The sequence below is a fragment of the Erinaceus europaeus genome, chromosome X, assembly GCF_950295315.1.
Source record: "Erinaceus europaeus chromosome X, mEriEur2.1, whole genome shotgun sequence".
Taxonomy (NCBI): Eukaryota; Metazoa; Chordata; class Mammalia; order Eulipotyphla; family Erinaceidae; genus Erinaceus; species Erinaceus europaeus.
The window spans coordinates 26,132,841-26,150,771 of NC_080185.1; the positions used below are offsets into that span (position 1 = coordinate 26,132,841).

At 41.5% G+C, this 17,931-nt stretch overlaps 1 protein-coding gene and 1 non-coding gene across 2 annotated transcripts in view; one reads left to right on the top strand and one right to left on the bottom strand.

The window, feature by feature from the left end:
- The window catches only part of HS6ST2 (heparan sulfate 6-O-sulfotransferase 2), a 384,980-nt gene that overhangs the window by 324,481 nt on the left and 42,568 nt on the right, over positions 1–17,931 (top strand). The gene's annotated exons all lie outside the window — the stretch shown is intronic.
- On the bottom strand, positions 8,094–8,224 carry LOC132536073 (small nucleolar RNA SNORA33). The gene has a single exon (XR_009547754.1). It is a non-coding gene; the product is annotated as a small nucleolar RNA SNORA33 (small nucleolar RNA).

Genomic DNA, 17,931 nt, shown 5'->3' on the forward strand with positions numbered 1-17,931 from the left:
GTAGCATAGATGAAGAGTTGGGGGGGTTCTCCATTCTGTACATAACTAGTAGGCATATTTTAGTTATATTTCAAAGGGCCTGTGGCTGTACTAGTTTTTTTTTTTCTTTTCCCCTGAGCCTGAAATCTGATATGCAGGTGGATCCTAGTTATTGCCTGGGGAAATTGATGTCATGGCTCGAAAAAGGAACTAGAATTCATTCATTACTTATCCTGTGATACCTCATTTTTGGTCGTAAGATTTTCCTACATTGTTCTATACTTCATTTGGGGCACTGGCCCTGTTTACTAAGTGTCATTCAAGTTCTGTCACTAAGAACAATGATACATCTTTGAAAAATTTTCATGGATAAATAATGTATCCTTTATTTTTCTTTTCTTTTTTACTTTTATTTATTATTTATTTATTTATTTATTGAAAAAAGGAGACATTAACAAAACCATAGAATAGGAGGGGTACAACTCCACACAGTTCCCACCACCAGATCTCTGTATCCCATCCCCTCCCCTGATAGCTTTCCCATTCTCTATCCCTCTGGGAGTATGGACCCAGGGTCACTGTGGGTTGCAGGAGGTGGAAGGTCTGGCTTCTGTAATTGCTTCCCTGCTGAACATGGGCATTGACTGGTCGGTACATACTCCCAGTCTGCCTCTCTCTTTCCCTAGTAGGGTGGGTCTCTGGGGAAACTGAGCTCCAGGACACATTGGTGGGGTCGTCTGTCCAAGGAAGTCTGGTCAACATCATGCTGGCATCTGGAACGTGGTGGCTGAAATGAGAGTTAACATACAAAGCCAAACAAATTGTTGAACGATTATGGACCTAACGGCTGGAATAGTGCAGATGAAGTGTTAGGGGTACTCACTACAGACTATTGTGTACTTTTGCTTTCAGGTATATATTTTGCCCTAGTTTATGGATAAGTGTGAACATATGCTCTATCTCAGGGGACCTGGTCTATAGGTTTTGGGACTTTGTTAGGAAGTGAGCCACCTGGAATGGAATTAGAAAATATTATGAAAGGAAAGGACTCACCCGAGTAATGAAGCTGAAGGGTTGTCATTCCACATCTGAAGTCTCTGGACACAGTCTGAATTAAAGCATGCTGAGGTGGCACCCCTTGCGTTGATTAAGTTGTGATCGGTAGATGCAATATTATTTGATGTGAATTGGGAGAAGCATGCAGGAAAGTGTACCCCACCCTAAGGTTCCAGGACTGGGGGAAATATAGGCTCTCTAGTGGAAATGTGAGGTTCCTGCTATTTTAGGATTCAAGAAGACAAGAGATAGTTATTGTTATCATTACATTATTTGGTAATTGGGTTAACTTTGAAAAGTCCCTTTGTTAGGTTTCATCAGCCTTTGTTAACACATCTTTGATGCCAGGCTGCTATGATTTGTTTGCACCCCCACTGAAATCACTACATTTTCAAGAACAGGGACTCTATTTTATACTCCAACTCTCATCCCATCTAATCTAGCTTTGTACTTTGGTCTTTGGGTACTACAAATTAGAAGTTAAGGAACTCATTTGATTAATTTTTGGGGGTGTCACTGGTACTTCATTGCTTTGTTTTAGATAGAAAGGGAGAGGAGGAGGAGAGAAAGAGGGAAATGTCAGAGGGAGGAAAAGGTAGTCACCACAATATTGAAGATCCTCCCCACCCAGTTTCACTGAGGGAGGGCTTGAACCTGGGTCACATACATCATCAAGCAGACAACCCTACCTAGGTGACCTATTGTATTCACTGAGGAGGCCCTAAATACTATTTGGTAAACCATTCGGGATAAGAGGAAGAAGAGAGTTGGGAACTGGAAAAGTCATTCCTCGTAATACACAAACTCTGGATGTATTTTTACAAGTGCCTTGAAAAAAAAAAACCACAGAAGGAACCAGGTGGTGTCACATCTGGTAAAGCACACATGTCAGAATGTGCAAAGACCCAGGTTCAAGTCTTTGGCCCCCACCTTTGGGTAGGTGAGGTGAAGGGGATATTCCACGAGTAGTGGAACAGTGTTGCAGGTGTCTCTCTTTTCCTCTCCCTCCCTATCTCTCCCTACCCTCTCAGTTTCTCTCTGTCTCTATCCAAAATAAATAAATAAAATTAAAGAAATTAAAGAAACAGCAATCATAGAAAAGGGTTTTTAAACCAATCAATACATATATTTGCAGTCAACAAGCATGGGACACAGAAGAATCCAGGTGTGAGGTCTGAAAGGGGACCAAGTCCACCATCATTTCTGTTACTACTTTTCCTAGGACTTGACTTTGTTGGTGCCACTGAGATTCATCTCTCTAAAGATCCAGTGCTACTGAATAACAAATTTTGCTTCCCAATGACCTTTATCAACAAAGGTGACTGCTATTTCCATGGGTTACCTCCTTCTCCTTCTAGTTTTAGTATTAATTCCTTCCTCATTCACTGCATACTTATTGAGCCTTTATGTGAGGCCAGGGGCAATAGCTTAGTGCCAATTAGTGGGATTATTTGGAAAAGAAAAGAAATTTATGAAGTCCAGTGACACATTTGGATTAATCTTTCAATTGGCTTTTAGGTTTTGCTGTATAATACCCAACATCTTGTATATAGCTGTGCCACCGGTTGCTTCTGTTCTCCCTGGTCTAGTCATTTGAGAGTGTCAACATATCAAAGACTCAGCCTATGTATTAAAAAGACTTAGTCTGTTCTTTAAAAAGTTCGAGACATACAATCAATTTTCCCCTCTCATATTAATTAAATAGTGATTTATATGACTGCAATTTAATAGGAGTGTCCATAAACACCATTCCCACCTCCAAAAGACTGTGTCTCATCACACCCACTCACCCTCGCCCCCACTGCCCCGGGAAGCTGAATGTTCACCCTCACCATCACCACAGGGTTTTTACTTTGCTGCCTTAGTCAAATCCTGCTTTTAGTTTCCCTTTCTGTTCTTCTTTCTCAACTTCTGTTGATGAATGGCATCATCCCATACTCATCTTTATCATTCTGACTTAGCTCACTTAGCATAATACCTTCTAGCTCCATCCAAGATGGGTCAGAGAAGGTGAGTTTTTTGTTCTTAATAGGTGCATAGTATTCCATTGTGTATATATACCACAGCTTTCTGTTCTAACATTCAGGTCCTTGATCCATTTGGAGTTGATTTTTGTTTATGGTGAGATAAGGTGGTTCAGTTTCATTCTTCTGCATGTTTCAATCCAGTTTTCCCAGCACCATTTATTGAAGAGAGCCTCCTTCTTCCATTTAATAATTTGGGCCCCCTCATCAAAGATTAGATGTCCATAGGTGTGGGGGTTTAGTTCTGGGTTTGCAATTCTGTTCCACTGGTCTGTGTGCCTATTTTTGTTCCAGTACCATGCTGTTTTTATGATGATGGCCTTATAATATAGTTTGAGATCTGGGAGTGTGATACCTCCATTTTTGTTTCTTTTCCTCAAGATGGTTTTGGCAACTCTAGGTGTTTTCTGATTCCAGATAAATGATTGTAGTTTTTGCTCTGTTCTCTTAAAGAAGCTTGGTGGAACTTTGATGGGTATCATATTAAATTTGTATATGGCTCTGGGGAGAATATTCATTTTGATTATATTAATTCTTCCAATCCATGAGCATGGGATGCCTTTCCATTTCTTGGTATCAGTTTCTATTTCCTTGAATAGTGACTCATAGTTTTCATTATACAAGTCTTTCACTTCTTTGATCAGCTTTATTCATAGGTACTTTATTGATTTTGCTACAACAGTGAATGGGAGTGATTTCTGGATGTCTTCTTCAGATTTAGTGTTTGCATAAAAAATGCCACTAATTTTTGTACATTGATTTTGTAGCCTGACAACTTGCTATATTGCTTAATAACTTCCAGAAGTTTTATGCTGGATTCTTTAAAAAAAAAAAAAAGAGCAGTGAAAAGAGTTTTTTTTAATTAGTTAGAAGGAGGGAGAAGGGGGGAGAGTGGATAGAGAAGGTAGGTAGAATGAAACACGTTCCTCTCACAATGGATAGGACACCCAGTCACCTAGCAATGGAAAATACACTAAAAGTTAATTTTGGTCAGCCTGAAGGAGGGAAGGAAAGTGACACATGTGTATATAATAGTAATAATAAAATAGAACAGAGTAAAACACCCTAACAATCCGTCTGCAGCTTGGATGGCTCCGGATTGGCTCAGGCAGCCTGAGCAAAGGCAGCCAATTGTTAAAAAAAATTGTTTTAAAAAATCACACCCCTAGTAAGCCAGGAATCTTCATAAAGGAAAAAGCTCAGCGGGGAGCCTGCTAGTAGTAGCTCTGGGGGGGGGTCGGGTCTGGATATAGGGTGGGGGAGAGGGGTGCGCTTCAGAAATAATAAAAAAATTTCCTTTCTTTTTTCTCTGTTTTCTAACCCAAAATGAGCTATAGTCACATCCTTGGTGTCACACTTAGGACCCCTTATTCACTGTCCTGCTGAAGGCCAGGTATCCTATCCTTTCCATCAGTTTTTGTTGGAACTCACTCCAGCAGCTGCCTCCAAGTTGTTATCTTGGCTTCCAGTATCTAATATCTCCTTTCTAAACCTTACTAATTCTAAGGACCATTCTAAATTCACATTTTGATGTCTTTTATACTTGACTGGGGGTAGAGTCATGAAAGAGTCCCAATCTTCATCTCAGCTAAGTGTTTTGATTCCACTAGACTGTTATTGAGAACCCATGCTTTTAGAATGAACTATTTTACTTTAAATTATACATAATGTAGCATCTATCAATGACTTGTGAGTGCTAAGGAATAAGATAGGTTTTATATCCAAAATGTGTTGGACCTTTAATTTTCTGTAACTATACACTGTAAAATTTTGCTCAGAAGGACAGCAGAAATAAAGAAGTCCATCACTGGATTTCATTCAGAAAATGAAGCCAGAGGTAGTCTGTATACATCATAATGTTTGCAAAGGAAACCTTACTTAGAAATAATGTGCATTCAAATAAATGTGCCATGCAGGAATGAGTGATGCTTCAGACTGTCTCTGCAAATTTAAATGAAAGTGTAAAAGAAACCTTTGAGACACACTGGAGTATATTGCAAGGAGTTATTTATTCTTATTGTCCTATGAAATATTTTCTAAATAGAACTTGAAGAAGCTAAGTGAGACAAGCCAAAAAGAGCAGGATGAATAACAGATGATCTAACTTAAAGGCAGAATTTAAGAAACAAGGATAGAAAGGAAAAACACAAAGTAAAATTTGGACTGGGCTTGGTCTGTTGCACCGAAGCAAAGGACACTAGGGAAGAGGGGACACTTTGGGGTCCTCTTGCATGATGGTGGAAAAGGACATAAGTAGGGGATGAGAGTATTCTGCAGACATCTGTCACGGGGAGATAAGAAATTGTATTTTTATGTCCACAACTGTACTAAAACCTTTAACACTTTCCAATAAAATGATAATGGGTTGGGGTGTTGATGACTTTAATGAGGGAATGTTGATTCACATACTTGTCACAGGGGAATTTCTCTATATATCCCCTTTGTCCAACCAAAGATTAACATCCTTCTATACCATAAAGCATTGGATCCCCAGCTTCCAGAGTCTCCCTGCTGGAAAAGACCTCAATCCATTAAGGTTTCACTCTACATTATCCTTTGCTTTGTTTATATGATTAACTCTACCTCCATATTTTGAAGCAAAATAAAATAATTCATTGCTTCATAGAGTTATGTAGTATAATAAAACTCCTGTGACCATTCATTCATTGTTTGACATTTGTGCTGTTTCCAAATTTGGACTGTTACAAATTGTGGTGCCATGAACATAGAACTACATGCGTAGTTCTCTTAGCATAAGTGTTCTTTGGAAAGACACTTAGGAGGTAGATTTCTGGATCATATGGTAGGTCCACTTCCAGTTTTCAAAGAAATTGTAACAGTGTTTAGAAAAACATGTTTTATTAGTGACTTAATAGTGACTGACAAGACCATAGGTAAGAGGGGAACAATTCCATACAATTCCCACCAGCAGAGTTCCACGACCCATCCCTTCCATTGGAAACTCTCCAATTCTTTATACATCTGGGAGTATAGACCCAGAATCATTATGGTGTGCAGAAGGTGGAAATTCTGGCTTCTATAATTGTTTCCCTATTGGACATGGCCATTGGCAGGTCGACCCATACTTCCAAACTGTTTCTATCTTTCCCTAGTGGGATAGGGCTCTGGACAGGTGGGGTTCCAGGACACATTGGTGAGGTTGTCTGTCCAGGGAAGTCAGGTTGATGTCATGGTAGCATCTGCAACTAGGTAGCTGAAAAACATTAAGATATAAAGCAGAACATATTGTTTAACAGTCTGGAATGTAAAGGTAAGAATATAGCAGATAAGATTTGGGCTCTCCATTTTGGAAAAAGATAGGAAGTCTATTTTAGGCAAATTCCAAGGGGACCATGACTTAAGTGATATTTGCCTGAGCCTGACAGTCAGCATACATGTGGGCTAAAGGTATTGTCTGGGGAGATGGTATCATAGTTGGAAATAGGACTAGAAAGCTGAATCAGGGAAGAGAGTAGTTCCTAAATATGAGGAAAATATATAAAGACCAGTAACTATAAACCCCATTAAACTGACCTGGGGCCCATATTCAGCACAGGAGCCTATGTAACCTCTGCATCCCTGTAGGTCTGAGCTCACATTCTGTGGTCAGAGCTAGGGACACTCTAGGCTGCACTCATTGTAGGACCCGTCTTCCTCAAGTGGCAGAGTATTTTGACTCAACCTCCCTTCAGAGAGTGGAGCAGTCCCCACCATTGTTGTTCCACATTGAAGGCAAGGTCCTGTAGAGGCCCACAAGAGAGTCCACAATGCTGTTCCTGATGGAGATTCCCAAGAAAAACTTTTAAAACACCTTGATGTCATGACCCTTCCACTCAATTCTAAGGAAACTTTTAATTTTATTCATTATTTAATTTTTTATGTATTTTTCTTTTTTCTTTTTCCTATCGTTCCCTCACATTGGCAAGGTTGTCTGTGTAAAAAAGTCATAATGGCGTCACAGTAGTGTCTGCAACTTGGTAGCTGAAAACTGTTAAGATATAAAGCAGGATAAATTGTTCAATAAACAAGAACCCAAAGGTAGGAATAGAGCAGATGAAAGTCAAGTCGGAGGTCTTCATGTGGGAAGAAGCTAGGAAGTCTATTTTAGGTATGTTCCATGTGGTGCATGACTTTAGTAATTTTTGCCTGAGCCCAATAGCTAACATGCAGGTAGACTAAAAGTATTGTCTGGGAAGATAATGTTAGAGTTGAGAATGGGACTAGAAAGCTGGATTTGGACAGAGAGTAGCTCCCAAATATGAGGAAAATATATAAATACCATTAACTGTCAACCGCATTGATCTGACCTAAGACCCATGTCTATTCATATTTAGCACAGGAGCCTGTGTAACTTCTGAGTCCCTGTCAGTCTGAGCTCACAGCCCATGGTCACAGCTAGGAACATTCTAGGTCGCACTTATTTCAGGACCAGTCTTCCTCCAGTGACATAGTAGGTTGACCTAGCCTTCCTTTGGAGAGTGGGACAGTCCTTAACATTGCTGTTCTACATTGAAGGCAAGGTCCTGTAGAGTCCCATAATAGGGTTTATGAGGATGTTCCTGATGGAAGGGTCCAGTAATAGTGTAGAAAGTGATCTAGTAGAGGTCTTGACACATCATATTTCTGTGGGAATCCAATGATTCCCTGACTAGAGCCCCAGATTGATGAGGTGGCCTGGTATTGACCAAAAAGGCCATTAAAAGTATGCCAGGCTCTTGCCTTATTCAGTTTTTGTAGTTCTTACATTTTCTGATGAGGTTAGACTTAAAGTGATAGAGGGAAGTAAAGTAGGGAGGAGTGGAGGAGGGTGTTTAGACCTAAGAAGTAAATATTTGATTAGGCACTTTGTGCTGTCTTCTTTAGGTCTTTCTACTTACTTGCTGAATTTACTGAGTCTAAATCTACTCACAGCAGATTACTGAACATTTTTACTTTAAGGTATATGGTTTCCCCTAACTTATGGAAGCATGTGCACTTGTACCCTGTCTCTTAGGTCCTGGTCTATATCTTTTCATTTTTTATTTTATTTTTTTTTCATATAGACACTTTCAGGGGCCTTCATGACCCCGGTGTCATTAAGGCTCATAACAATTCTTTACTATCAGCAGTTTGTTTAAACATTTCCGTAGAAGCATAATCAGGCAAGAAGATTCGGTGGCTGGCTTACCAGTTTTCACTTTTAAATCCTGGATTTATTTGTCTCTTTAGAAAGCATTTAAGATGCCAAGTGTAACTTCAAGAGTATGTTTTGAAACTTTCACTTTGAACACTAATGTGGAACTAAATATGGGCCTAAAGTCCCATTGTTAAGTTCAAGAAACTTGGTTGGGTCAGATCAACCTTACCTGGATGCCCCAACTTGTTCAAAATCCTCCAGCTAGTGACAAAGACACAATGTGACCCTGTCCTGGCCTAATTCCACTTCCCATAGTCTTCCCCCCACCTTGGATCTGTCTTCTATTATTTTGGAAACATTACTCTCCAAAGTAACTAATACCCACATATCTGCTTGAGTTTTGTATCTGCATGCCCTTAAGCTCAGAAATGGTACTGCAAAAACCCATTACTTTTATGAGGCATACAACGTGAATCGATGCAGATTATTTGAATAAAAACTCAAAAACCCATGACTTTGTAGCTAAACCACTAACCTATCATGGGTTAGTTGAATTTGACAAACATGTTAGAAGCTGATTTTTCAAGATGGCTGTCCTTTGATAGGCATTGAAAACCTTCTGTATGATAGGTGTTATGGAAAAGTTTGTGGCAGCCCAGGAGGTGACACAGTGGATAAAGTATTAGATTTGGAAGCATGAAATACTGAGTTCAGTCACCAGCGTCACATTTGCCAGAGTGATACCCTTCTCTGATACTCTTTCCCTTTCTCACCCTCTCTGCACTGGTTCTGTCTCTCTCATTAGTAAACAAAATATTTTTGTAAAAAATAAACTTTGTAAGATATGACACCATTTGTTCTTACGCTCAAGTAGTTTAATCTGTAACGTGCAGGCAGTGGATACTATTGAAAATTCCCAAAGAAAAGGCCTAAGAGAAAAGAAAACCGGGGGGTCGGGAGGGGGAGGTAGTGCAGCGGGTTAAGCCCAGGTGGCGTGAAGTGCAAGGACTGGCACAAGGATCCCGGTTCGAGCCCATGGCTCCCCACCTACAGGGGGTCACTTCACAAGCGGTGAAGTAGGTCTGCAGGTATCTTTCTTTCCCCCTCCCTGTCTTTCCCTCCTCTCTCCATTTTTCTCTCTGTCCTATCTAACAACGATGATATCAATAACAACAACAATAATAACTACAACAACAATAAAAAAGGGGCAACAAAAGGGGAAAAAAGAAAAGAAAACCTAAGAGACGATTCACTAGGGCAAAGCGAATGAGTAAATGACCACTATGCTCCCAGCATCCTTTGTTCCTGTCATTCTGCACTATAAAGTCAGAGGGTCACTTCATAGCAAATGGGCTGACCTACCTCCTTTCTTTTCATCCATCCTCCCTCTCCCATCCCTTCTTCGCTCCCATCATCACCCCTCAACTCCTTTCTTTCTTTTTTCTCTTTCTTTTCTTTGTATGCTAATTCCTGCCGTGGAGGTTTGCCTCCTTGGTGGTGTTCAAATTATTTATTTATCTATTGGATAGGAACAAAGAGAAATAGAGAGGAAAGGTGAAGATAGAGAGAAAGAGAGAAACACTGGAAGTGCTGCTTCACCACTTGTGACATTGACCCACTACAGATGGGAGCCAAGGGCTTGAACCTGGGTCTTTGTGCATCATAACATATGTGCTCAGCCAGGTGCACTACCACCTGGCCCTCCTCCTTGGCTTTTCTAACAACCAAACAAACAAGAAAAGTTTACTGAGAATTATCTAGTCTACTCTGGGGACTCCCTAATGTATAATGTTCACCAAGGAAGCTCCAGTTGTGAGTTTTTAATTATGTCAGATCATTTTCAGTAAATAGAACTTGAAACTCAATTAATGCTGTCAGATCCAATCTTCGTCTCACCTGCTATTGAGCACTGCTTTGTGGTGTTTCTAGTAATTGCCACTTCCTCAGGAAAGAAGAGCTTCTCCAGAGAAGCATATCTGTAGCCATTTGTCTCCTCATTTCTCCAGCCCCAGGAGTTGTCCAGGATTGGCTGTAGCCAGCAGGGTCTCAGGTGGAAGCAGAGTCAGTGGAGGCTGGTGATTGCTGTCTTTCACTTGCCAGTAAGTGTAACTGTCTTGTGTTTCTTGTGAGGCAGCGTTTTTGTTTTTCTTTGGTTGGCTGATTTTTCTTCTTCCACCAGGATTATCTCTGGGGCTCAGTGCCTACACAATTCCACTGTTCTTGGTGGCCATTTTTCCTTTGGATAGACGATGAGAGACAGAGATGGAAAGGGGGACCGAGAGAAATAGGACATCACTTCACTGCTCTATCACTCATGAAGCTTTTCCCCCATACAGTTGTGGTCTTGGTGCTTGGACCTAGGTCCTCTCACGTTGTAACATATGTGCTACAAGTTGAGCCACCACTAGGCCTGAAGACAGCAATTCTCAATGTGTGGTCCATGGTGGACAAACAGCATCGATATCACTTGGGAGCATGTTAGAAGCCAGACCTTCCACCTTCTGTACCCCATAATGATCCTGGGTCCATACTCCCAGAGGGATAAAGAATAGGAAAGCTTTCAAGAAGGGGATAGAATGCAGAGTTCTTGTGTTGGGAACTGTGTGGAACTGGACCCCTCTTATCCTAAGGTCTTGTCAATATTTCCATTTTATAAATCAAAATTAAAAAAAGAAGTGTAATTCCAGACCAGTGAGATGGCTCACTTGGGTAATGTGCTGCATTGTCATGCATCCAAGTCATGTTCGACGCCAGTCCCCACTGCACTGTGGTTTCTCTCTGTCTATGAATAAAGAAGTGTAAGTCCTGGGTCCAGGAGAAGGCTCGGTGGGTAAATCACATGCTTGACATAGGAGATTCTATCCCTGGCACCACATGACAGCATCAGAAACAGTAACAAGTGGAGCTCCATGGATCGTTTCTGTTTCTGTCTCTCTGATTCTCACTAAAAAGCAATAATAAATATTGACCCGGGACATAGATTCAGTGCTATCACACATGTAAGAAGCCCTGATTTAAGTTTTTTGGTATCACATACATCTAAAAAAAATTATAGGGGGCATACAATGGTGTGCCTGGTTAAATACATACATTGCAATGCACAAGGACCTGGGTTTGAGTACCTGCTCCCCACCTGTAGGGGGAAGCTTCATGAGCAGTGATCAAATACTGCAGATCTCTCTCTCTCTTCTCTCTCTCTCTCTCTCTGTCTCTCTCTCTCCCTCTCTCCCTATCTATCTATCTATCTATCTATCTATCTATCCATAGCCTCTTCCTATCTTAATTTATCTCTATCCTATCAAATAAAGACAAAAAATAAAAGGGGAACAAAGGGCTGCTGGGAGCAGTGGATTCAGTAGTGAATTCAACAAGCCCCTAGCAATAATTCTGGTGCTCAAGAGGTGATGGAGGGAGAGGCTATAATATCATCAGAGGATATAATAATCAGGATATAATATCATCAGAGGATTTAATAATCATCAGACTCCCTCTTAGAACTAATGAATCAGAAGATGGTGGGGTTGAGGCCCCACCATCTGTGGTTTACAAGTTAGAAATCTGAGCACTGTACACATGAACTGTTTTGCTGGCAGGAGGTGTTTTTGTTGTGGGAATGGATTATCACTGATTGGCACCCACCTCATCTCTTGGCCACCAGCTTACCATATAATTTACAAGCTGTTGGGGGGGGGGCTTGGAGAGTGGGAGAGGGCCAAGTAGAATGTCGGAAAAAAATGAAAAAAGTCTCTGACCCACACAAGGATCAAGGCTCCCACTTTTCCTCTTTACCATTCACGTTGAAATCAGCACAACTAGGTTAAGTGGTTCAGCTTCTTTCCATTGGACCTTTGTGTTCATAACATACTGGGAAGCCCTTACAAATGAGAGTGGGAAGAAACAACTTCTGGATTCCACTCTCAACTAGGCTGCTTCTTTCTCTGCCCATCCCCATTCAGCTCTCAAGCTTTCAAGCACAGCTTTCCTTTAGATATCCCAGTCATGTCTTTGGTTTATTCTTATTCTTCAAACAGAATCCCTGACTTCCATCATGCCCTTTTGCTCTGTCTTCCTCTCCACTGCTGTAACTACCATTCCAGCCCAGGCTCCCATTGATCTCAAACCTCAATCATCCTAAATCACCCAGAAGTGGAACTATGAATTTTGGCTCCTTGATGCCCTATCTGATGGGCAGAGCACAGAACTCAGTGTGAATGCAAGAAGTGTACTGCTCACCTTGAGTGGCAATCCATAGCGGAGTGCTAGGTCCTTGGTGAAGACAAGTAAATAACCAGCTATAACAGCATAACTAATATAATTAAGAAGCTAAGGCATCTCTTGATCCCAGTGAGTTCTTCAGAGACGTGACTGCCTTCCCTGGACAGAAATGGCATGTGCCAAAAGAAGAGATCAAAAGAGAACCAATCATCAATATGCTTATTGCTCCAGTCCCTGATGCTCAATGGTGGGTTATTAAGAGATGAAAGTTAATGGAGGGACCAGGTGATGGCACACCTGGTTAAAAGCTCACATTACAGTGCCCAAGGAGCCAAGTTTGAGCCCCTGGTCCCTACCTGCAAAGGGACAGCATCACGACTGGTGAAGCAGAGCTGCAGGTGTCTGTCTCTCTCTCTCTCTCTCCATATATATATATATATGGAGATATATATATCACTGATATATATATATCACTGCTTCTCTCAATTTCTCTCTGTCTCTATCCAGTAATAAATAAATATTTAAAAAACTAAAAAATAAAGAAAGTTAATGGGTGGTCCGAGAGGTGGTGCAGTGATAAAGCTTTGGACTCTCAAGCATGAGGTCCCGAGTTTGGTCCCTGGCAGCATATGTGCCAGAGTGATATCTGGTTCTTTCTCTCTCTACCTGTCCTTCTCATAAATACATAAAATCTTTTTTAAAAAGTTAATGGAAGGGATAGACAAGTTCATGCAAGTGTCTCAGGTGCTGTTTCCAAAAACTCTGCAGTTACAAAGTAATTGAGTTTGTGAGGGGGGTGTGTGGCTGCTTGTGGAACACACAGTTCAGTACACTTGTTACTAAGCACAAGGACCCAGATTCATGCCCCTAGTTCCTACCTGTGGAGGGTGAGTGGAAGTTTCACAAGCAGTGTAGCAGTGTTGCAAGTCAGTCTCTCTCTTTCTCTTACTCTCTCCTCTCTCTCTATCTCTTCCTTCCATTTCAGTTTCTGTATCTGTCCACTAAATATATAAATAAATATTTTTTAGACAAGTATGGGCCAGGCGGTGGTACATCTGGTTAAGCGCACGTTACAATGTGCAAGGTCCCAGGTTTGAACCCTGGTCCCCACCTGCAGGGGGAAAGCTTTGCAGTGTTTCAGTGTTCTGTCTTTCTCCCTCTCTAATACCCTTCCTCTCAATTTCTGGCTGTCTCTATCCAATAAATAAATAAAGATAAAAAATTGAAGGGCAGGGATAGACAGCATAATTGTTATGCAAATAGAGCCCCAGGTTCAATCCCCTGCACCACCCTAAGCCAAAGCTGAGCAATGCACTCATAACAATAATAATAATAAATAAAAATAAATACTAAATAATAATGAGTTTATTTGTGAATAGTGTACCTGATCAGTTCAATTCCCTTTGCTCTGTAGGTGTAAGTCCTAAAACAGAAACACATATTATGTCTTGCTGGTTGCCAGGTTAGGATTCCTGAACAAATGTTTTATTTCTTTTTTTATTTCTTTATTGGGGAATTAATGTTTTACATTCAACAGTAAATACAATAGTTAGTACATGCATAACATTTCCCAGTTTTTCATATAACAATACAACCTAGGATTCTTGAACAAATGTTTTAAATATGGGAAGTTGCTTCTGAGACTTTATAGCAGTAAAGACAAGCTTTTCTGTCCTCTGAAAAAAAAAAAACATCAGTCATTTCCCATAGTTAAGTGAGAGGAAACTAGAGAAGGAAGCCCTGCTTCGTGAACTGATTTTTCTTTGCTTAGTGATTAACAGAGCTATAGAATACGGGAACAGAATGCCTGCGGGGGCATGGACCCTAATTTAGACACTTCAGGTGAAAGAAAATGAAAATAAAAAGTTTAGAAGGAAGAAAGAACTACTCAAGACATAACCTAGAAAGATGGAAAAATGAAATAAAGAAGCCTCATCAACTCTAATTAAAGGAAATCAATATTTGAAGAGCTGGCGTACTCAGTAACAGAACAAGGGCAAAACTACTTTAGAAACATGAGCCTCTTAGAAAACAGAAAATGCAGACGTTCATTGCGGAAGCAATCATAATTTATAAGCTTTTCAAAAAGCAACCACTGGTTTGGTGAATGTGCTGTGGAGGGGACTAAGGCACCTGATTGGGAAAGAAAATTAGCTGAGTACTCCCCCACCCGGTAGTGTGTAATTTTCATTTTCCTCCAGGGTTATTGCTGGGGCTCTGTGCCTACACTATGAATCCACTGTACCTGGAGGCATTTTTTTCCTATGTGTTGCCCTTGTTGTTATTGTTGTTGTTGTTACTGGATAGGACAGAGAGAAATCGAGAGAAGAGGAGAAGACAGAGTGGGAGAGAAAGACACATACAGAACTGCTTCACTGCTTGCAAAGTGACCCCCCCCCATGGGTGGTGAGATAGGGGCTCGAATCAGTATCCTTATGCCAGTCTTTGCTTTTTTTTTTTTTTTTTTTTTTTTGCCACATGCGCTTAACCTGCTGCGCTACTGCCTGGCCCCTGGGTGTAAAATTTTTAAGTGATTTTCCTCACCCCAGGAGATTTAGAGAGCCCTTAACAAGAGTTTGGGGCTCATCTCAGTAACACATGCGCTAAAAAATATTAAGAACTACTCAAATGCAGTAGATGTCTTGTAACCAACCATCCAGGTCAGCATACTTGAGCATCCTATCCAAGTTCACCCATCTTTGTGGTACACATGAGGCTCAACCATCAGTGACCAGGATCACTTCGCCCAAGCCATTCTTCCTTAGAAGACTGCTGCATATGCATCACCACCTGTTTCTTTCATACTAGGTGGTGCCAGATATTGATCTTCAACTATGGTATTCTCCTGTACTGAGCCCAAGTGCAAGCTTTTCACTTATTTGTTCAACCAATACTTTGTGAATGTCCTCTTAAGAGCTCATTTGGAGGAGATAAGCAATAAAATAGAAGCAATACGACCAGCACCGCATGCTAAGTGACAAAAGATATGTAGACAATAAATACAATAGCTACTGAAATTACAATTTCCTAGGACCCTGAGAATTAATTTCTAAAGTGTCTAGTGCCGTTGCAGTTAGACACGCACAGCTATTTTGCATGGATATGAGATGAATTATTTCCAAAAGGAGTTTACAAAATACTCAAAGAAGTGCAGAAGTGTCTTCATGCTTCCCATCGAGTGAGTCCTATTTTAAAACACCGGGTTCTTTTCCCTCAAGTACCTCTCTGCCCTAAGTGAAGATTCCAGATTGAAGTGGGTTTGACTACCATTTGAGGTTAATTGGACTGGATTTCAGCATCAAGTAATTCAATCATGAACACTTTGAAAAGGCAGGAGAGTTGAGTGAGTCTGAATGTTTTATTTTATTTTAATGTTTTTTACCACAGCACAGCTCTGGCTTATGGTGGTGTGGAGGATTGAACCTGGGACTTCGGAGCCTCAGACATGACAGTCTCTCTGCATAACCATTATGCACCCACACCCCTGGTTCTACACTTTTCTGGTATTGGAGTGATTTGTGGAATCTGGGGAAAGTGGCTTACATCGGGTCCTTGAGTGACAAGTTTCATTCAATTGTCTCCTTATAATGTTGGTAAGAATAAAACAGTGTGGGGGGCTGGGCGGTAGCGCAGCGAGTTAAGTGCACATAGCACAAATCACAAGGACTAGCCTAAGGATCCCGGTTCAAGACCCCCAGCACCTCACCTGCAGGGTGGTCGCTTCACAAGCAGTGAAGCAGGTCTGCAGATGTCTATCTTTCTCTCCCCCTCTCTGTCTTCCCCTCCTCTCTCCATTTGTCTCTGTCCTATCCAATAATAACAGCTATAACAACAATTAACAATAACAAAGGCAACAAAATGGGGAAAATGGCCTCCAGGAGCAGTGGGTCCATAGTGCTGGCACGGAGCCCCAGCAATAACCCTGGAGGCAAAAAAAAATGAATGAAAGTGTGAACACTGAACAAAATGATGGCACCCAAGGAGCTTTATTTATTCTGCCATGGGCCCTTTCATGTAAAGTCAGTTTCTGAGAACCTACCCCCAACCAGGACTGTGTTAGGTGAGGCCTGAGATGCCGGATTAGATAGGGATGCGGCATCATCTAAGTTCATTTCCCACGTCTACGCTCGACCGGACCTGCCAATATACGCGGATATCTTTGCCCACCCTGTCCAACGCTTGACGTCTCGTCACCCAATCTGGTCCCCTATGCCTACACTGAATTTCTCTGTTCCAGAATCTTGGAAACAGAGTTGGCAGTCAGCTAAGGTAAAGAACAAACACCTCATCACAGACCCCTGCAAGTGTCAACCCGGCTTTGACCTAGCACGTTATGATTGGGCCCTCCTCAATCGCTATCGAACAGGCCATGGCCGGTGCTCCGCTATGTTCCATCGCTGGGGAGCCAGAGACGACCCGAACTGCCCCTGCGGCTACAGACAGACTATGACCCACATAGTCAATGACTGCCACCTCTCCAGATTCAAAGGAGGTCTCGAAACTTTACATCAGGCTCAACCTGACGCTGTTGACTGGCTACGGAAGAAGGGCAAACGCTAGAAGAAGAAGAAGATAGGGATGAACAGCCCACCAGACCAGGCAGACAAGAGTGCTGACATACATTTAATTTTTTCCTTTCAGCAACTCACCTGGAATTGTTTTTACAGCCCTTTGATGAGGATGGGACATGAGGGAGGGAAGGAAAAAAAAAAAAACTCAGTTGATGTGGAGGAAACCAGGATGCTGCAGCCACTAACTCTCTAACCCACTGGAGACATGAAAGCAAAGAGAGTTGACATGTGGCCTAGATACAGACCAAGGGGAAGGAGGCAGATCTGTTTCCAGTATGTAGGTTGGGAGCTAGATCTAACTCAAGTCGGTCCCTCCTTTCCATCTCATATACCACAAGTTGTCCTGTATAGCTATCCGAAAAGCAAGCTGGACTTAACTCCTGTAAATCCCTGGAATTGCTAGAGTTTTCTATGGACCAGGGTCCTTGGCAATATCTTCACTGTTGGCTCTTTGACCTATATCTTTTTCCAGATATCTAAGACTCCCAATCACTCAGTATCTGTATCACTTTTCTGTTTCTCTCTCCTGGGGGTATGTCTGGAAAACTCAGGGTCCTTCCATCTCAAGGTGTTAGAATTAGTCTACAGCCATAACACCCTAAGCATGCCTCATCTTGTCAAAGTATCAGAATTATAGCATCGTACCCAAGCTTTGATGCTCTCAGCCTGACATTTTAGGGGAAGAACAAAGACTTTTTCCTTTAGTGGTTGGCAGGTATTATTGTATTCCACCCTTTAATTTATCTGCAAGATGAAATTCCCCAGCTTCAATCCTGTCGTAAATTCTGTAAACCAACCCCCCTCCCAGCTTTTGTTGTTGTTGTTGTTGTTGACTGTGGCCAACAAATTTGATGTTTACATGATGCCAGCATTCTGAGTGGCTGCATCTCTTTTACTTCCTCAGTCTTGATGCAGTTCCTTTTGTCTGTGATCATTCTCTGAGAAAGTCTTGCTTTTTAATCCCCTTAGA